The 21,931-nt window shown below is 48.6% G+C and overlaps 1 protein-coding gene across 2 annotated transcripts in view; it reads right to left on the bottom strand.

Moving 5' to 3' along the window:
- The window catches only part of Zfhx3 (zinc finger homeobox 3), a 241,039-nt gene extending 219,604 nt beyond the window's left edge, over window positions 1-21,435 (bottom strand). The window contains exon 1 of one of the 2 annotated variants that reach the window (XM_076839379.2): window positions 21,415-21,435. The gene's annotated coding sequence lies outside the window, so the exon portion shown is untranslated. Of the gene's footprint in view, window positions 1-10,693; window positions 10,778-21,414 lie in introns of those variants that run through there. The other variant, XM_076839378.2, reaches the window with a different exon arrangement.
- Window positions 21,436-21,931: the final 496 nt, after the last annotated feature.

Below are 21,931 nucleotides of genomic sequence, written 5' to 3'. Positions count from 1 at the left end.
GACTAAATAAAAAACATTAAATTTAACTCCACCTGTTTAAACTTTTGAATGTGGCTCCTAGAAAACTTTAAATTACCTATGTGACTCACTCTGCATTTCTATTGGACAGTCCTGGTCTAGAACCCCTGCCTGCCTTTCAACTTCAGATCCAGGTGGGAGGAAGTGTTCCTGGTTATGAGTGGGACAGATTTTTCTTATCTACCTTGAACATTACTCTAAAGACTTCTAAGGGATACTTCTAATTGGGTTGAATAATCTTCATATCCAAATAACCCCTCTCCTAATTGCAAGTACGGTTTAGATGAAGAGAAATGGCGGGGTCAGCTGTGCCTTGAAGCCCAAGAGAATGGTGCAGCTCCTCCAAGATGTTATCAATGGCTTCTGAGCCCCATGCATGCCTCAAAACAATAATGGCAAGTTGTTTGTGGCGGTTTCATGGGAGGATTACCCGGGATAAGGCCTGCCTCCTACTCCAGCTTGATTTCTTAGTATCAAGAGCAGAGTGCTCCCTTTTAACTGCCCTTCCCCTAAAGCTTGCCCAGCGGGATCCTGGTGTGCGCAGGCGCGTGCACACACCCTGGAAGTGGGGAGGGAAGGGGGAGGGAGGCACGGACAACACAGATGCGGCCCCTTTCCTATTAGAAAGTGCCTATTCTACCACGAGAGATCACAAGGCCAGTCTCATTTCTCTATGTAAATGAACTTTTTAGCCACCTCCTCAAAGAAGAAAAGCTGCACAGATGCGTTAGGCCCATCCTGGGGCACACAATTACAGCCATTTGCATTCCTCCAGCAGCAGGATTAGCACAGGAATGTGCTCTGCAGCTTTGTGGGGGGAAAAAGAGTTTAGGAAGGGGGGGGGGGTTCTCCCTGGTTGGTCCACCCAAAGCGCTGAGACACTTCCACGTCTAGGAGTCAAAAAAGTGGAAACAACTCCTGCTCTGGCTTTCTAAAGAGGAGGAAGCTGAAAGGCCTGGGGTGGGGTGGGGTGGGGTGGGGTGGGGGGAGAGGCAAAGGAGGATGAAAAGCAGAGGGGGAGGGGCCGTAGGAGGGAGGGGGAGGGGGACTGCGTATATTAGGGGAACTGCCCCTCCTGATGCTTTGATCCCCTCTGTCAGTCAGTCCTCGTCGCTAGGAGAAACCAACTTCTCTCCTTGGGTTAATCAAAACCAAATTACTCAGGAATGTGGCAGGACAGGTCTGAGCTTCCAGGTCCCTTTGTCTTTGAGGATTTAAAATGAAAAAATAAATTTTTTAAAAGCAGATGGCTGTGGCTTAGGGAATAGATGAAGTGAAGGGTCCCAAGGAACTCACAGCCACATCCCCTGCCCTAAAATAAATAAATAGATAGATAGATACATAAATAAATAAATAAAAAGACGCACAAACTTCCTCTTCCAAGCCATCCACCAAGAAGTTATGTCTGTAGATTAAATCCAAAGATTAGAATCACTTTTCCATTTATCCTTATTGCGCCCCCCCACCCCGCCGCAGACAAAAGGCCCCCCAAACGGTACCTTGTCAAACTAGAAATAAGAAACATTGCAAGATTTGAGCAACACCCAATCGCCACAATCTGATTGTTAGAAGCAAAGTGCATACAAGCTCAAGAACCTGCCACTTTTTTCAAAAAAAAAAAAAAGTTTCTGGGTTGGGGAAGAAGATATCCAGTCACTGTTCATCCAAACTCCATGTTGACTTGGTCATGTTAGATCCCAGTGACGATGAAGGCAGCTGTGCTAGACAGGCTCAGTCTAGGGATGAAAGACCCCATGGGTGCCAGGAAATACTACTGCTTATCTGTCGGCCAGATAAAGTGGGAACTCGCCATCCAAAGCTAAGCTGTGGACCAGGCAAGTGTGCTGAGCATACTGGACAGCCCAGAGACAAAGTTTCAGTACGTCGCCAGGCAAGAGGAAAAGGCTGACCTCAGAGATGAAAGAAACCTGGGGCCTGGAGCTTTATGAATTCCTCCACACCTCTGCCCCAGCTCACATTCTTGGCGAGCTGGTGGCATTGTATAAGATGGGGGCCTATACCCCAGGCCCCTGGAAACTCCAGAATGCAACACCCTTGTGCACATTATCACTGGGGACAGGAAGAAGCCATATGTCCCAAGGTATTCAGTAGCAGAAATACAACATCTCTCTATATCATAAAATGCTGTTATGCTTCACTAACAAAACCTGATCCCCCCCCCCCAAAAAAAAAGAAGATAAAATAAACAAACAGAGCACCACCGGTTAAGCTACAGAGCCTGGACTCAATAGATAAAGTGAGGCCGACACACAGCCTGACTACCAGCTGGCCATAAATTGTAACTGGCCCCAGGCATGCGGTTATCTGGGAGGTTGCACTAAAGTAACTTTTAAAATACTCTTCACCTTATCTGTAGGCTCAGTCAAACACACACATACATCACCCTCTTAGATCTCAGCCATTAGTATTCCATTTAGACTTTCCAAAACAAGGTCATCCCAGTAGTCCCTTCCCCTATTTCCGGTCACAGCTGTGGACTTTCACCCCCTTGTCCAACAAAAGGGACCTTGTATACAAAATTAACCCAGACCATTAGTCTGTGCAGTGTGAGAGAGTATGCTGAGCCCTCAGAATATTTACCCTCCTTCCAGGCCCAGCCCAGAGTGCTGCCCAGAGGGCCTCCCCCACAGAGGCGGGGGAGCTTCCCCAGAGATTAGTGGCCCAGCTCCTCAGGCCGCAGCTCCATTCCACAGCTGCGCAGCCAAGGTCCTACCATTCAGAGAATAAACACAACACTCCTTTTAAAGAGAGAGAGGGACTGGGGCTGTAGCTCAGGGGCAGGGCACTTGCCTAGCAAGTGTGAAGCGAACAGTAACGTCTAACTTATCAGATGGGTCAAATCACAAACTCAGAGGCTGCTCAGCTCAGACGCACAGGCTCAGAGGCTGCAGTGAGTACGTCTAACTTGGAGGAGAGCTGGGAACCTGCCATCTTGTCATCCAGAAGAAACAAATGTAGCCTCTGTCCCAGTGGTTCTCAACTAGGAACCACTAAGGGGGGATTCACCTCCCAACAATTAATTCCTAGAGACAGTTCTGATTGTCCTGTGGGGGGGGGAGTGAGGGGCTGCTGGCATCAAGGGGGGAGGAGCCCATGATAGTACATGACAGTACACTAACACACAGGCCCACGCCACTCCCAAGTGTCAACAGTCCAGAATATCCCGGAAACTAGGTCGGAGGTCCATTCAAATTTCCAGAAAGGGGGCAGGAGGGAACATCCCTCTGTAAAATGGCTCCGCTCCAGGGCTCAGAATTGGCAATAAGATTTAGTGGTCTAAACGACGTGAGAAATGGAAGAAAAAATATATATATATATATAACTTTGAAACTCTCATCACTTTTGCACAAGATTGGGGACTGAGTGTCAAGGATGGATACATCTGGGCAGCTCTCGCTCTTCAAGGTAGCTGGTAAGAGTGGGGTCTGAAGCTCAGGGTGACATGAGCTAGGCTCGCCTGCATGTGAGGGCCACCTCTTAACGGAGGCTTGGAGTCAGGCAGTCACCGACTTGCCCCATTCACCACGCCTGACCCCACGGCCAGGCCCAGGTTCCTGGGACAGGCAGCAGAGATGTACAGGAGCTGAGACTGGGCCTGCAGGTACAAGGAGGGGACAGGGCCACAGACGAGGAGGCAAGGACTGCGGAGCGGCAGGGCTGATGAGAACAGGCCAGCAGACTGGGCGGCCATGCAGGAGGGGTGGGGGGGAGGCACATGATAATTAACTCAGCAAGTTGATAGTATTTGCATATAAATGCCTCCACAAATCACTACAAACAAGCCAGGACAAGTCAGGCCTATTAGCATATACAAGCTAGCCCCGGAAGGCCTCTCTAGGTGGGTCATTGAGTGGGCTGCTCACTTAGAAGGCCGCCTGCCAGCCTGGGTGGTGGGGGGCAGGCGAGTGTCGCTGGGGAGGATGGGGACACTGTATCTATTACAGCCCCTTGCATCGCATAGGAACAGTTGCAGGATGTGAAAGAGCTGGCTGTAGTCTCAGCCCAGAGAAGGAAGGGCAGACGAAATGCTGGTCCTTTTGGTTTATTTCTAACAGGGTATTGGGAAAAGACAGGGGCCCTAAGCAGGAACTAAATAAAAGGGGAAAGGATGTGAGATGGGAACTAACATGAATGAAAAGGCTACTCAATGCACTCAGTAGCTTAAGGTGAAGCCCTGTTTTACATATGAACTGAGCAAGGCTCAGAGAAGTTAAGTGATTGGCCTAAAGTCACAGAGCTTAGGCAGCAGCAGTGCTGAGCCTCTCTCACCCATGGCCTCAGCAGAGGAGTAAGACAGAGCAGAGTGATGTACAGAGGCCCCCCCTTTCCTAAGAGGGGGTTCTTCTGCTTCATATCTGCCTCTCCCATGAAACTATGAACCCAGCGCTGAGGCCTTCGCTGTTTTATTCTGGAATTATTTCATATCTTAAACCAAGGAGGAAGGCCACACCTCCCTCTGGTCAAACATGCAGGAATCTGTACCTGGATTTCTGTCACCTCCTTTCTCCACTGTCTAGACAATCCTTAGTTTCCCCAGTAAAAGCAAAATAAGTTGACAGTCTTTCCTAACAGGTGTAAAAGTTCTCTGCTTTCCCCAAAGATACCCATGAGCCCTGATGTACTCTTTGAAAAAGGCACGGGGTCATCTTCAACTGTCCTCTCTCTGCTGGGAACTACATTTTAAAAGTGAGGACAGTACTACGTGGTGAAAGAGTGAGCCATGTAGGCCCATGCGCAGACAGGTGCCCAACCTGAAAGTCCTCCTGAATGCCTGGCCATATAGTTCCAGACCACATAAAGTGACACCCTTGGAGACCCCGGCAGAACAGAGATGGTATTTTAAAAGCCGTCACCTTAGGAGTGACATCAGCCTCCTGACACCCAAGCTGAAATCCAGGGGCCTCTCTGCTTCACGTGTCCAAAAGTTGACTCGACGTTTTAACAAGGATGCAGCTATTCCACAGAGAGTGGAGCCGCTACAGGGAAAGCAGAAACCACGCCCCCACCAGCCAAATGTACATTAAGAACCGAGGCCCTGAGCCAAAGAGCATTTTAGGAAACATTCGGTCCTGGATTGGTAGAAGACACTTGCATTGTTTCTTGAGCAGTTAAGAAAAACTGTTTAAAAAAAAAAAAAAAAAGTTGCTGAGAGGCAGGAAAAAAAAAAAAAAAAAAAGCGCCCACACATGCTTTTCCACGTATTTCCACTGGACAAAGTTGTCAGGAAGAGAAAAGTTGTCCAAAATAGGCCACTCAGAGACCGTAAGTGTGGGAAGCAAGTAAGTTCATGTCTCCACATATATTCTTTTTATAGACTTACAGATTCTTGAGAAAAAGAGCTTTTTAGACACTGAAGGGAGACTTCTATATTTGAACAGGTTCTTATAGGACTGTGGTGGGGGTGGGGGTGGGGGCTGCAGGGCTGACATCAAATACCTAATTAAACCCTTTGGTCTTTTCTACACTCAGCTGATCTCACTCCACTTGGACCAGAAGGTTCAAATGAGAAGACACGGGGTCACCTCTGAACTGGAAATGTCAATGCTGAAATGCAGCGTCTAGGACAGACACTTGTACAGGGGACGGTTTGTCCAAAATCTAAATCAGCTAATACCTTGAGAAGAATTTGTCCACAGTCACTTTCCTGGATGGGGTCAGCAACTATCAAGAAATAAGCAAAACTCTTCTTCCTCCCTGCAGGAAAGCAGTTCAGGCCTTAAGAAGAATCCTTCCTACCCATTAAGAAGCCTATACATCCCCCCTCCCAGCCTGCCTGTCCCCAGTATAGTCAACCCTGCAAAGCCCCCAGGTACTCTACTCTTTAACACCCCTCCCTGGCTCCCAGTGTACAAAGAGCAGTCACCAACTCCTATCTCCAGAAGCATGGGGGCAGGGGTCTCATTCCCAGATCAAAGGTTTGTGGCCGAAATCACTTTCAGGACAGTGCGTGAAATCAGCAGCAGATGAAAATTCCACCGTCTTTTCACACAGCCCAGAGGAGCCAGTCTGCCCGGTTCCAGCCTGAGTCCCCTTGCAGATGACTGAAGATACTTCACAAGTTCCTAACTGTTGCCCCCAAAGACCTAGCTCAGATTAAGTTCAAGATAAACATTCAAGAGAGCCTTTAGGGCTACCGTGGGATTCACTTCTTCCCCCAAATTAAGCAGGACAGGAGGGGAGAGGGACCCCTGCTCTTCTCCATCTTCACAGAGAGTGCCCTTGCCAGGGGGATTGGATGGCTTCAGTCCTGAATCCGAAACAGCCACAAGGAGCAAGAGTAGGCAGGGCAGCCCCACCTGCCTCCCTTCCCTGGAAGCCTTAGACCTAACTCCAGGGAGGGGAGAGGATGGAAAAATCTTAGAGACAGTACATGTGTTAATACTAAAGTTCAAAGAGTGGGCAGCTGAGCCACCTAAGGCCTCCCCCAGTACAGGCAGGCTCAGGCCCCTCTGGAGAGGTACACACCAAGCCTCCCCCAAACACACTAATCCTCCTGTTGACAAGCCCACATGGGAAGGGAGAAGGGCTTGCCCAAAAGACAGGTAGAGCCCAGGCATTTCCCTAAGGGGCCCTGCTTGGGGTTAAAACCAACAAAACAGAAGTCCTGCTAAGAAATGGAGCCCATTTACCCCTGGGCAAACTTTCTACGTCTCCTTTCCTGTTTTTATTTGCAAGCTTAGCCTTACAAAAGCGAGAAAACTCTAGGAATTAAGGGTGAAAGAAAGGCAGACACATCAAAGAAAAAAAGACCTCAAATGTTACAAATAAGTAGCCAAGGCAACTTCCTTGGGCAAAGAACTCTCTAGAAACACACCTGTCACAGCTAGACTACTGGCTTGCTCTTACCACCCTCTCCCCTGAACCAAAGAATAAAAATCAGAAAGAAAAAAAAAATTCCAGTTGTGTCACTGCTTCTAAAGCATCAGCACAATGCTGCTGTCAATCACAGCTAAGCCTTGCTTTCCTTCAGTCCCAAGTTCCTATCCATATAGGAGTCATTTACCATATTAGCCAAAAAAAAAAAAAATTTTTTTTAAGCCCTCTAACATCTGATTGTCACTTCCCACATGTTCAAAGAGAACAGTCTGGCAGCCAACTTTAAATCATATAGAAAACAAATCCGACAGTTGTTGATTTGGTAGTTTTTCTCCTTAATCTGGATTTTGAAAGCGGCTTGCCAATGAGCCAAGATTTCTGCCCGGGTCTCTCCCTCGGGGCAGTTTGATGCAATCTTAGCTTCTGTGTGTTTGTTTCTCAATTTTAGTGGCCCAAGGACGCAGGACACTGTGCTTTTGGACAGAATAAGCGCCCTTAGGATCTGATTAAGACTAGCTCCTGCAAAGGAATTCCCTTTCCTGGATTCTATTAGAACTGGTTTTCCATTTCCCCAACCACAGTCTTTAACTCAGGCAGAGGATGGTGATTCTAAGCTATGCTGTGATTTCTAACAATAACCATTACACCAAATTCTCATCCCAGAGCATTTGGATAACCCTATGAAGTTCACTGTAATGGAATCTGCCTTTCTGTTGTGTTTTTATGGTAACGCCCCCATCCTGGTTAATTACACCAGCCTTGGGAACCAGAACAGGCCAACAGGCCCAAACATTGCAGAAATAGGCCAGGCTAACTGCATGCAACCATTTTAATAGCAAATGAAAGTATAAACCACGGCACATATTGTACCTCTTCAGGTGGCTGTTGTTGAACCTCAGGTGCATCCTCCCTATAGAGCTGGCAAGCATTGGGGTGGAGCTTGCTGGAGCTGCTTCAGGTCAGGATCACCACTGCCCACCCCCCAAGTCAAGGCGAGATCCCTTGGGTTGAAAAGCAAACTAGTTACTCTTCAAAAGTGCCTATAGAGACAACTCACTTTCTTTGCCATCAAGTAATAGGAGCAATACCCCATACTTTTATAAAAAGTTGCTTAGTTGCTTTAAATGTTTGTTTTTAAGGTGATACTTTTGCAACTTTGTAATAAAAACAATTTCCTAAGTAAAAGTCTGCTTTGGGCCCTCAAGCATTTCTAGGTTCTTACACTAACACTTCAGAAGCCCCAAAGCCCTAAGATACACTAAAAAGGAACACCACCACATGGTGACAATAAAGACATGTTTCCCGTACGCCACCTGTGACCAGCACTAAAAAAACTAAGCCAAATCACCACCAGCCCCAGATGATACTTTCCCAGCAGTCTGCAATCACAGATTTATTCTAATGAACTACCCACCTTTGGGTCACCCAAGGTGCACCCACCCTGTCCCGAGTGCACCTAGGAGCTATCATTTAACGTCATAATGATGAAAACTGAAATCTTGTTTATTTTAGCTCCTTGCCACCGGGCAGTCCAATTGGCACTGAGTTTACACAGCAGTTAAATACAATCCCAAAGCTGCAAGAAGTCAGGCACTTCGCTGCCCTGCCGGTTGGGATGCCTGCTGGGAGTACCATTTTATTTGGGGCCCCCTTCCACCCTCCCCAAGTATTCATTTAAGCAAATAAAAGACAGGAGGAAAGAAATCAAAATTAAAGTTTCAGGTGGTTGCAGAAGCAGCTAAGGTTTATTTTGTCCTGGAATAGTTAGCAAGTATTTCTCAATGGCTCCCTGTCAATCAAAACTGTCTTCAGGAGAAATGGAAAACAGTAGCTCTATCCCATAGAAAGTGTAGCCATTTAGGGGAATAAAAGAGTTGGGAAAGGGAAATGACCCATGTCATAAAGACAGAAGGTCTCCAAGTCACTTACTTTCTTGCGATTCCAAAAGGACTGTTTTTTAAAGTAGAAAAATGCTTGCTTCTGCCTCTGCCCCATGTTGTTAAATAACACTTGTGAAATTAAATAAAAGACCAAGTGTGACCCCAACCCACTCTGAGAGGCACTTTACTTGCTTTCTGAAAACTATGCTGGAAACCAAATGCAGACAATTTCCTTAGTCCTGTAATTTAAGCAAGGCAGAGAGGGAAAGTTGCTCTTGGCCTTCATGGCTACACATCCTCTGAAAGGGCGCCTTCAGGGTCCCCTTGAAACAGAACGAACACAAATACAGATGTGCAAACACCCAAGTATGTACCTCTCTCCAAAGACCCCCTTCTCAAAACCCTCAAATGATTGAGAACCGTGGTCTCCTGATTCCCCTCACACCCTACCTCTGTTCCCGGTTTCTCATGTTTGGGTAACAAGAAGATTCAGAATCTCAGGCAGCCAGTGGCTGTTCTGATAACAAGAAACAGGCCCACGTTCCCAGCCGCAGCCTTTCTCGATCAGGTTACCTTGGAAGGTGTATGTTTTCCTATCAAATGCAGACTCCAGTCTCAGCCACAGCTCCTGGGCTTCCCCCTCCAGCCCAACCCACTAGAACTCGTGATTTTTAGGGTTTCCCTTGAAACCTATCCAGAAACCACAGTCATTAAAAGAACATGAAGGTTTGACACCTCCTGAATTTAGGAATGAGGGGACTCCGGGGGCCAACTCTGCAAACTTGCACCTGCTGCTTGATGGCAAAGAAACAAGAGTTTCCCCAGCTAGGGTGAGCTTTAAATTATACTCTATTTATTTAGTGGCTTGTCTCCAAGGATCTCAAAGCATGAGATGAAATAAGATGACGTGTAACTTTCTCACTATCTACCTTCAAGGCTTAAGTTTGCTTTCCTTGCTTTGCTTTGATGTGTTTCCCTGTGCAGGCCCCAGCCTGAAGGACAGGCCTTCCCTCTAAGCCCAGGTGGGGCTTCAGTCCTCTCTGAGGCTGTCAGTGGCTTTTAGAGAACCTCCACGGCCTGTTAAATGACACAAATAGAGGGTGGGGAGAGGGATGACCCTCCTGGATTCACCTGTTCATGGGTGTCCTTTAAACCAGTTTAACACACTGTATAGGCAATTCCCTCTTGGAATGCACCATGCACAGGGTTGGGGTCTTTGCCCTCCAGGTGCTTCCCCATCCTAAACAGGTATATCCAAAGCAGAAAGGACCATTTTCTAGAAGGCTCATTTCCCTCTGAGTCTACAAACATTACTTTTGGTTTTTTTTTTTTTTTTTTCTGCCACCAACCTAAAGTTGGGCATTCCTCTTCCTTTAACAGGACAAAAATCTTAGCTCTCCCTTCACACACACACCCTCCCCCAAGAAATAAATGCTGCTCTGAGAACAAACTAAAATTAGAGGGTGGACAAGATGATCTCCAAAGGTGCCCTCCAGCTCCGACACTCTGATTCCCCCTTTAATTACTCCACAACAGGCACATTCTTCACATTGTTTCAAACTGACCAGCGACTTCTCTGGGGCTGAAAAGGGTGCATTTTTAGGCAAAGGAACCCAAACTTCTAAATGGCACCAGCAGCACAATTATTTCAGAAGGAAGGAACTAATCCCAAAGCAGAATAAAGAGACTGAGAGGCAGGGGAGGGAAGAGGGGAGGGAGGGAAAGAGGGGAGGGAGGGAGAGAGGAAGGACTGCACTCTGTGCCCAGTAGAATTTAGGCGCTCCCACCCCAGGTAGGTCACAACTGGAGTCTAGGAGTTCAAGTGCATCCAGCCTGCCCTTCCCCCACATGCCCCAAGAGAATGGGAAGTTCAGCCAAGACTCGCGGCACCTGCCTGCAGCGCTAGGCCGGCTGCGCGAACCCACGGGCGGGCGGCGGGGGAGGGCGGCGGCACTCACCTGGCACACAAAGCCTCCGCACACCTCCGGAGGGAGGAGGCACTCGCAGGTCCGGGGGCCGCGCCGCTGTGCGCGACAATGGGAAATTCCAGCGGCACCAGAGCCCCGAACTTACCCACCCCAGGCGGCATTCTCCCCACCTCCCGCTGGCCCCGGGGCTCCGAGGTGGCGCTGGCTGGGAGCAGGGGCGCCGCAGGCAGGGGAGGGGGGCTCATGGTGGCGGCCGGGCTGGCAGCCGGCCGGTGCCCGGGAGGGAGGTCCCCGGGGCGCGGCGGGGATTCACCCACGGGGCGCGGCGCTCGCGTCCCCGTCCCCGGCCTGCCCGCCGCCTCCGCGCTGCCCGCCCGCCCGGAATCGCTTTATGTAAATGAAGCTCAACTCGCAGTTTGCAGCGCGCACCGCCCGGGGAAGGGGGGCGGGCGGGGCGGGGGGCCTTCGGGGATCCACATTACACAGCAACAAAGCGGAAGGTTAATTTGAAACTCACAGCCCCGCCGCCGCCAGGCTCCCCGGGCCAAGCCTGACATCTACAGTCCTGCCGGACGCAGGCCGGGCTGCTTGCGGTGGCCGCGCCCGCCTGCGGGGACCCGGGGACACACACAGGCGCTGGAGGCCCGGGCTGTCGGCCGCGCTCGCTCCGGGCTCCGGCCTCAGGGCAGGCCGGGGCGCACCCGCTCCTCGCCTGGGGACAGGGGCTCTGGTGGCTTGGCCTGCGCTGCCCCGGGAACCAGCCCGGCGGGAACAAAGCCCCATCCTCCCGGAGGCACTGACCCCTCGCTCGTCAAAAGTCAGGGGCCGGCCTGGAATCGGACAAGAAGAAAGGGACGTGCCCTCGGCCACAAAAAGCAGCCTGGGGCCTCCGAACCGAAGCCATCGGTCTCTGGGCCCTGTCCACGTCAGAGCCAGGCCACTCTAGCATGGGGACATTAGCCAATGTGGACAGGAATTTACTTGAAACACACACCCATCCTATTAACTGCTTTACAGAACACTTCTGTTTTTCAGCTGCAGAAACTTATAAAAACATCCCTGGCTCTCCATTGAGAGTTTAAGGATAGTTTTTGAACCGCAAGGAGAAAAGAAAACGAGAGTGCTAGGAAAAGAGGAAGAAAAGAAGTGACAAGAAAAGGAGCTGCAGTTGACCATTACATGCTTTAAGGAGACTCCCTTATAAAGCCACGTTATTTCAGAGACGGCAGAGATCAGGCCCTTCCCAGGGAGATTCTGCCACCAGGGTCAAAGTTAATGCTGACATCCCAGTTGGTCAGAGCAACTGCTGGACACTTTTCTATCTCCCCAAAGTCACCTTTTCCATTCTGATATGCAAAGGCAGCTCTACAGAAATCTCCACCGGAAGTCTCCTATCCTCCCCATCAGAATCCCACCCTCCTTCTGAATGCACTCTGGATTCTCTCAGCACAGAAAAAAGACACCTGCTTTTTCCCTTTCTGAAAACCACCCACCCAGGCTGGCGTTACAGCCTGGAGAGTCTCTTCCTACTGCACAATAATGAACCATGCAAGTGTTAGAAATATAATAAGCTCACCAGGCGAAGAGCAGGATGTATGGAATCGTATTAGCTTTACCCACACACTAACAGGGAGGAAAAGGGATGCTTGTCTGGTGAACACCAAGTCCTTGTGCAGAAGGCATTTTGTGCAACATAATTCAGGTTCAAATTATGTAAATAACCTGTTGGGTACAGACAACCAACCCCTCTCATGTTTTAGTCCAGAAGAGAGACTGAAAAAAAAAATTTTTTTTTTCCTGCTAGGGCCCTGAGAGAAAAAAAAGAGTGCCTCTAGGGAATCATGTCCGATTAGGGACAAAGGAGGGCACTAGCCAAATTCAGTCACACGTGAGGGAGCAGGGATGGAGTGGGGGAGTGGAGGGCCAAAAAGGAAAGAGGAGGAGGAAGAGGATTTTATAAACCAGAGTATGGTCACTGCAGAGCTGCTTGCAGACTGCCAGGACCTCGGGCCTAAGAACAGGTGGTGTTTTCAAAACACACTGTTATTTATATGTTAGCCACATGAGTCAGGAACACCTTAAAGAAAACCAATTAATAATTTAATTGAAAAAGTGACTATGAATAATACATGAGGGTGATGATGCTCACAATAACACAAGCAAGGTGGCCCACCTCCCATAGATGTCCTGGAAATCTCTTCAGGAAAATCAAGACTGCAGACCCCTGCTCCTCACCTGGAAGCAACCCACAGCCTATCTGATAAATTACAGACAACAAGAACATGTTTATACTCACAGAAAATCTAATTTAGATGTTTGGTCTTAACTTTTATGAATGGGGGACAACCTTGCAATTTGGTGACATCATAAATTTGGTGGGGCCACAGATAAATACCTTCAATAAAATGAAAAATGGAAAACCCAAAGCACAAGGTCAAAGTAATCTGAGAGGATGAGGAGGTACCAGCAGAACCCTAAGGGGACCTGGTCCAATTCTGCCACTGTCCTAGGCTGTGGGTGACCAGCCTCCTGCACCTCAGAGGCCTGATAAACAGAACTAAGAAGGACCCTGGGTCTATTTTCTTTATCTTAATCCTACCACAGCTACACGCATGGTGAGGCCTACTCAAGCCTGCCTTTGTTCCCAGCAAAAATTTGACAGGTAAGCCACAGGCAGGTAATGTACGGCCTCTGAACAATTATAAATGTAAGGGACAGCACAAACCCTGGAATGCTATATCAACTAAAACTTATTTTCATCATTAACAAAAACAAGACATCTTCAGAGGTAATTTGCAACTTTTGCACTGACATGTGGAACCAACAGTTTCTCTGAAATACATGCTGCAGATTCTATCCTCCAAGCTCTGAAAAGCTCAGCTCTTCCCAGGGCAGCTGCCTGATGTTAAACCCACGGCCTACCCAGCAGTGACAGCCTGACATTCTCATCGCTCCATCCTGAACACTGTTGACAAATAAACCCACTCTCAGAAGAGGCAATTCTTCCCTTGCAGTTCTCCATACCCAGTCTTGTCTCATCTGGAAAGCGTAACTGGCAACAGCCAAAAGGATAAATATTTAAAAATAAATCAGGGAATGCTAACCCCTTCCTCCACTCCTCCCCTTACCCATTCTCTAAGCCAGAGGCCTGCCCCCTAATGCTTAGCTGGCTGGCAAATTACAATGATCCAACCCAGCCAAACCTGCTCTCCTCTCCCTCCCTCTCCCCCACCCCATACAAGCTCTCTCTCCTGCTGTATCCTTTCACTTCGGCAAAGGTAAATATGATCTCTGATCGAAGATACAGTGGATGTCAGCATACTGGGCTTTCTTCACAGCACAATTGGGTTTAGGTGGATTTGTGTGTTCTTCCAGATCTTTCTATTTTTATTAAATTATACATCCACACTGATTTTAAAACTTGTGCTTAAATAATCTGGAGGCTTTAACAAAGAAAATCCTAGCAAAGGGCAAAAAGCCACAAACAAATGTCCCCGAAATAAATGACACATTTGAATTGTACTCCATGGCCTGAGTTCACCCCATCCTTTCGAGGCAGTTTTATTTAAAGGCCTGTACCCACTAGGTGGCCAGGCCCTCCTGGGATGGTACAGAGGGCAAGCTTTCCTCCAAACAGCCCATGCCGGCTGGCCTAGAGAGCCTGTGGAGGCTGGGGCACCAAGGCCTACCACACACATTTGGATTCACATTTCTCTGACACAGATCGCAAGGCCTCCGTGTACCACTGCAGTGCTAATTCCATAGATTAATTTTTACCCCCAAATCATAGGTGGAACATTATCTCGTTTACTTACCCACCCCTTCCCAGCTCAGCCCCTAAAACTGTCAATGATATATACAAAACAGACACAAATGAGTAATCTTTATTTTTAGAGCTGTGATTCAAGAGTTTTTTCATTTTAAGTCTCAAAGCCCAAGTCTGAAGAAAGCAAAAATACAGAATTTCTCTTAAAACAGCTTTAAATGTTAAGAGCTTACAGACTCGCCCCCTTTTTAAAAAAAATAAAATAAAAATATTTCTGAAAGGGCAAAGAGAATTTGCCATGCAAGACTTTTATACCCAAGGGGATTCTTACATTTGTGTTTCTAAACCTTGAAATTGAGAATTTTAATGAAAAGGCAGACAGATGCTTAAGGACAGCATCGCAATCAGGGTCCATACATTACAAGAGAGAGTGGTGCTTTGTTTGGGGCCAAGGAAAAAAAGAGGTGAACTCCTATTTTGATCCTGGGCCATCCCCAACTGTCTGACACATCCCTTTACACTGGCCTGATGCAAACCACTGAATTCTTGGAGGGGAAGCAGGTTGGAGGCAGAATAAAGGAAACAGGAAACAGGAGAGGAAAAGAAAGGGGGAGGGGATATTGCCTGTTTACATAAATCCTATTTTTTTTAATCTTAACACAGTATCAATTCCATAGTATATACACCACAGCTCTTCCAGTTACGAGTTTGAACAACCCATTTAATAGTATATCAGACCCACAACAACCAGGACCAGGTTTTGTTTTAAGGAAGAATTTCATGTAGGTTTGTAATTTTTCTCTATCAAACAGCTGCTTCTAAGTAGAAGCTAGAAAATAAACAACAACAACAAAAAAAGAGATGACCCTGTTCGTGCTTTCCTCCAAATAATTCTAGAATCCCATTTTCTTATCTTTTCATTGTAGTGCATTTTTGTTCAAAAATCTGTGCTAATCTGACTTCAGAGCCCAGAGCTGAAATTTCACATATCCTCCAAGTCAGCCAGTGTTTTTAGAATTTGGATTTCTATTGAGGCTGTTCCAATTGCCAGTGAGGCCTACGGTAAAATGTGCTTCATGCTGTTCCGTTTGTCTCTCTGCAGACAAATAGAAACTGTGAAATTTAAAGAATGGATGAAAAAAAAAAAATCTAAAACAAAGAGGTTAAAAAAATAGGACAAATGTTTTTGCTTTTGTGTCTCCCTGGAGCAATTGTTTGGGGAAGTCTGCATTGACAATAACCATGAGAAGGCCATCTAAAGGCGATGCGCTCACAAGGGGACTCCTTGCCTGCTGCCTTTGGTCTGGGAGAAAAAGTACCTTAGCTCCGTTCTCCAGGAACAAAAGGCCAGGGCCACGGAAGGGGGGAGAGGTTACGGGGCTTTCACAGGGAGCCAAGTGTCAATGCTGGTTCATTTTTCACCCGTCTTAGTTGGAAAGCAACTCAGGGAACTTCCTAATGACTGCTTTTCCCTCTCTCCCTATTATTTCTAAACCTAAAAGAACAAAATAAATTTTTTTTAAAACCTAAAACCCACCATCTTATTATAGGAAGGACTTTGGGGCCTAAATAGCTTTTCATCTTTCCTTTGCCCACCCTTCCTTTTTTTTTTAAAGAAGAGGGTTCCAATCACAGATCACATGGAAATAAGAGACATCGGGCATTATAGCTATTTGCAGTTAACACCAGAATGGCCTTTATATTGCCAAGACGACAAGGAATAGAAAAAAGAAAAAGAAATGGTAAAGAACGGGGATAGAAGGTGGTGCTGGGGGGCTTCAGGGGTAAGGCCTTGAAACAGTTTCTTTTTCTCACAGCATGAAGTCCCTAATGCCAGCTTCGGATTTGCAACTAAATCAAAGTCTCAAAGTCGTCATTACAAGGTTGTTTTTTTTTTTTTTTTTTTTTTAAGGGGGGTGGTCCTGGAGAAGTGGACAATAAGGATGTATTAAAGATAGACAAGGTGTGGCAGGGGTGGGGGGTGCCACAAAGAAAGGAAGCTGAATCATGCCATGAAAATACCAGGGCAAGAGGACATCCAAGTGTTTAACCAGATTTGAAGCTGAAGCCATCTTCCCCAGCAGGGACAGGTGACCCTCAGCCTTTGAACCTAGACCTGGCAGCTCGGGAGCGTACCCCCCTTCCCCAGGCAGCCACAGCCTCTGGCTGAGAAGCAAGGTAGGGGGAGGGACTAGAGGGCCCTGCAAAGAAGCACAATAAACAACTCAAATATGAACGGAAATGACATCAGCAAAGTGAAGGACCTGTTTACTGCAGATCAAAACAAAACAAACTTCCAAACCTTTTGTGTACACAAGATAACTCTATAAAAAGCCTTCCTAAAATGTCAGCAGGGTTGACACATCAGCATCCCAACAAGAAAATAGATGACAGTTACCATGGTGTGGGGGGCAAAGGAAAATGGGCATGATGGGAAGAAGATGTGTCTGTGGGTGGGGGGGTCAAACCAGAAGGGGCAAAAAACCCAATTGCTGTTTCCCCCCTCTGCTGAGCCTTAATATTTATTGGTGTTTATAATGTAAAAGCCATGCTCTGTGTTTCACTTAATACAAGGCCAGACAGCGCTGTCTAATGAGGCAGCATTACAATCAGCTTGTAATACTGAATTTTTAATGCTGCCAAGGATTCTGTTACATAATAATATGAAAAACAGAAGCTGAAAGTGGGCTCCCAGTGACAGGACCTTTGGAGTGCCACAAGCCTGGACTCCCTCCCCTCCACCCACTCCCACCTTCTGATCTGCAATCAACCCTCCATCCATATGCAGGAGGCCGGTATGGAAACCAAGAGGATTTTAGGAAACCCACACTCATCATCATCATCATTATTATTACTGTTATTATTATTTCTCTAATCCTAAATTTTATTCCCAGAGTTTGAATTTTAGCCTATCTGGGGTTAAAAGTGTAAAATGAAGGGAAGGAGGGACTGAGGAGACAAAGAATTCAGGGAGGGGGTGGGGATGGCTTATTTTAAGCAAAACAAGCACTTTGGGGAGAAAATTATAGAAGGAGAAAGAACTAAGGGGGTGGGGGTTGCAGTCTGCTGACCATATTCATAGCTGCCGCACTCAGTTTACATTAGTGTAATTTAAAAGCATATATATAGCTGCCGTTGCTCCTCTCTGTAATACCCCAAGACTGTAAATCTATAACCACTGCAATGATTTAGTGATTAAAAACATGATAACATATTGTGTAACTGCAAACCACAGAACCCCTGCCAACTCTCCTCTCAGATAAAGGAAAAAAAATACAGAAAATGTGTTGCTTGCAGCAATCTTCCTAAATCCAAAAGATTTTAATAAAAGAACCTATACAGTAAATGGATCAGAAAAGGGCCAGTGAATTCTGTGTGAAGCCAGCAAAGGGAAAAGGGAAAAAAAAAAAAAAAAAAAAAGGCAGCTTTATGTGGGATTCTTTTCCTTGTACTAACAAATTAGGACCTAAACATGCCTTTTCTTCTCTCTCTCTCTCTCTCTCTCTCTTTTTTTAATAGTTTGTTGTAACTGGAATAACTGGTCTTGTGCACTGTCTTGCATATTCAAAGCTGCTTTGTAATCGGATCTGGAGACCCAACCTTATTTGCCTGAACTCAATAGGGGTTTTCCTCCCCCTCCTCCCTTGTTTTGTTTTGGATTCAGTATTGTGGGTTTTCTGTTGTTGCTGAGAGCACGGTCTATGCAGGCAGAGGCTCTGCTGCCTTTAAGCTACTGAGCAAACACCTGAGAGGGGGAGGCACAATTTGTAACATGGCAGGAGGAGCCTAAAATATACACACACACACACACACACACACACACACACACAAAATAAAATAAAATCAAAGCAGCTGTAGGGGTTTTGGCCTCTGAGCAGCTGACCTGACCCTCTTCTGTATATTCTTTTATTTCCCCATTGCAGGATTCCTGCACCTTAGGTCAGATTCGAACTCAATGTGACCCCAAGGAGAAGGCAGTCACAGAGCCCTGGAAAACTGCTCCATATTTAATGGGGGGTTGGGGGGCTAAGTGCATATGCATTCAGGCTCCCCCAGTGTAGACACCCACACAGTGTGTACACACACACATCTGTCAGGACTGTCAGGCCATGAGGCCAGCTCCAGCCCAGCTTTCCCAGCCCATTCCACTGAGAACCTAAACTCTCTTTGCACCACCGCCCCCCCCCCACAATAAAATCTTCATGCCTACAATTCTACCCTTGAACACACACATGGACAGACGAACACTCCTTCAGAGGCTTTATATGTTTAAAAAGTCCACAGATCTGAATCGCCTCCTCTCTGGACCAGAGCAGGGCAGTTTATTCAGAGAAATCAATAGGAAAGAGCATTTGCAAATATTTATATAAGCCCTGTGCGTTTCAGCATTAAGTAATTAAAAACTAAAACCCAGTGAGGGGGAAGGGAGGAGACACACAGAGGAAGGCTGCTGGCCTCCAGTGGGTTTTCCTGCCCACACCTCCTCTCCCCAAACTGCGATCCTTTCAAAACTGACTCTGTGTACACTTTTTATCAAATCCTGTTGTGCACCATTGCTAGACTATTTCAAAATCATCTCCAAATATGGATTCACCTACCACCAAGCTTTCAAGAGGAACTGTAACTGTCTATTCTCTCACACACACAGCAACTCTTACTTTTGACATTGCTTCGATCCCGAGTATATTACTCTCTTATATTCCTATCTCTAATTTACTTCCGCCAGTAAAAGAAACCTAACATCATAACATGAGAAGAGGGCCTCCGAAGGAGTAATTCAATAAGCAAATTCCCACCCGCCAGAGCCCCAGAATACTTCCCACTCCCCTCCAACTCAGGATACCTACACTTTGGGGGTTCAGCATCCCAAACCCCTGCATGTGAACAGATATATTCTCTTCTCTTCTCTCTCTCTCTCTCTCTCTCTCACACACACACACACACACACACACACACACACACACGGGGGGGGGGGGGAGACTTGAGCAAGTGAAGGAGTTTTAAAATGAGCTACTATGGAATGGACTTCCCTATATTGTTCCAGAAGGCTGGGCAGTAAATTCTGGTGATTCTGCCTCTAAATCTGCTCTGAGAAGCAGAGCAAGGCACTGGAGCACCCACACTACAGATATTGTAGAAATTTACAGTAAATGTAGGTACACGATTGCAACACACTGCCCTATTGATTATGCAGATGGGGATCAATCTTCTCCCCTCTCCCATTTCCCAAGCTTCTTTCCAAGGACCTCCAAATAAGTTGATTTGTAACTAGCCATTCAACCAAAGTAAGGAGTGAAAAGTAATTTTTAAAATATATATAATAAATCCTCAATTGTACCCACTGAAAGAGTTCAAGTCTTTTTTAATTCCAAGCTGAATTTATGTTCTATAATTTGCATTACAGCCAAGTGATCACTGTATGTCATATTCTTCAAAGGTACTTAACAAACCCCCCTTTTAAAAGTCAGTAGAACTGGAGGCCAGAAAAAGGCAATCAGCCTCCTTCTTCCACATAGTCCTTAGATCAAGTTTCAATAATTGAGACCAATAAAAATTGTCATATTTACCCTACTTCAAAGAGACGAGGGGGAAAAGTTAAGAGTGGGTGATTTTTGAAAGCACTTGTAATCAAAGAATTTGCCATAGTGGAAGGAATTGCACATTTGACAAAAGTCAGATTCTGAGCAACAGATTAATTCACAAAGTAAAATACAGATATAGATATATATATATTTTTTTTTAATAGCTCCACAAAAAGCCTACAAGTACTGAGTCCATACACAATTTAAACACGCTGCATGAAATACACTCAGATCTACTCTCCAATAGATATGCAAAAGGTGTACATTAAAATGCATAATGCAAAATTCAGGAACGTGGTTTTTGCATCTAGGAGAGCCAGGCAAGGGGTGAGAGCAGAGAACCAAACATAAACAATCCCAGATTCGCGTGAGCGGGAAAAAAAAAAAAAAAAGAAAGAAAGAAAAGAAAAGAAAAGAAAAGAAAGAAAAAAACGGAATCCTCTGATCTGATGTCTCTCAACTCAGCTGGTCGGGAAAGGCCAGGCAGGCTAACTCTGACCCTGGCCAACGGCACAGCCCGGAGCCCCCGGGAGCCCCTAGTGTCCAGGGCAGAGCCCCCTCTGGGCGCTCGCGGCGCTGCCAGTGGGGCAGGGCGGAGAGCTCTCAGGTAGAGGTTGGGCGGCCGCCTCGCCCCCTCGCCCCCTCCCGGACCCCGGGCTGCGATCCGGCTCCCGCGTCCCCGGCAAGTCAAGCCCCAGCGCGGAAGGCGCCGGCCGGCAGCGGCGGCGGCGGCGGTGGTGGTGGTGGTGGCGGCGGCGGCGGCGGCGGCTGCTGCTGCTGCTGCTCCGGGCCGGGTGCGCGCCCTGCGCGGCGGTTCAGTCCGGGGCCCCGGCGCCGCCCGGGGTGGGGCAAAGTTGGGGGCCGGGAGCGGCGGGGGCGGGGGCGGTCGGCACCGCGGATCCCCCCCCCCGCCGGCCGCCGCCTTTGTCTCGGCGCAGGGACCCCGGCCGCCCTCCCGCCCTCGGCCCGCGCCCCGGCCGGCCCTGCCCGGCGGCGCCTCCAAACTCGCCGCGCGGGCCTCGCCCCGGGCGCCTCCACCCTCCCGGGGGTCGCTGGCGGCGGCGGCGGCGGCGGCGCGGGGGCCGGAGAGGAGGGGGCGGCCCGGGCTCGGCGGCGGCGGCGGCGGCGGCAGGAGGAGGAGGAAGAAGAAAAAGAAAGAGAAAGTTTGGCGCAGGGGGAAGGCGAGCGGGACGCAGCGAGCGAGCAGGGCGCGGGCGCGGGGAGCGCGGGCGGCGGCGGCCGGGCGCGGGAGCCGGGAGGGGGCAGGACGAGCCCCATGCAAAGCAGCCCGGGCGCCCCGAGGAGCCCCGCGTCCGGGCGGTGGCGGCGGGAGGAGGAGGAGGAGCAGGCGGCGGCGGCGGCGGGAAAAAAAAAAAAAAAAAGAGGGAAAAGTTGCCACTTACGCGGTTGCTTCTCCGGCGGCGGCGGCTGCAGCGGCGCTGCTGGCGACGGCGGCGGCGGCGGGAGCTGGAGGCGCTTTTAATCCCGAAAAGAGGCGCTCGGGCCGCGGAGCCCATCAAGGCAGCAGCGGCGGCTGGCGGGGGTCGGTGGCGGTGGAGGACGCGCTGCTGGCGGCGGCGGCGGCGGCGGCGGCGGAGCTGGAGCGCGCTCGGCGGAGCCCGGGGCGGGAGGCGGCCGCAGCCGGGGAGCCGGAGCCGCCGCCGCCGCTGCCGCCGAGCAGCATGGTTGGCGGGGAGTTTACAGCCCCCGGAGCGGGCAAGGGCCACGGAGGAGAAGCGGCGGCGGCGGCGGCAGCGGCTCTAGGCTGTAATTGGGATGCAAAGCAGGCGGCGGCGGCGGCGGCTGCGGCCGGGAGGAGGAGGAGGAGGAGGCGGCGGCGGTGGCGGCTGCAGCGGTCGGAGGGGACGCGCTGGAAGTGGGAGCTGATGAGTGAAAAGAAAAAAAAGTCTTTGGATCTTT

The sequence above is a fragment of the Callospermophilus lateralis genome, chromosome 18 (genome assembly GCF_048772815.1).
Source record: "Callospermophilus lateralis isolate mCalLat2 chromosome 18, mCalLat2.hap1, whole genome shotgun sequence".
NCBI lineage: Eukaryota > Metazoa > Chordata > Mammalia > Rodentia > Sciuridae > Callospermophilus > Callospermophilus lateralis.
Note: the sequence above shows the minus strand (reverse complement) of the source record. Positions and strands in the feature narration are given on the sequence as shown.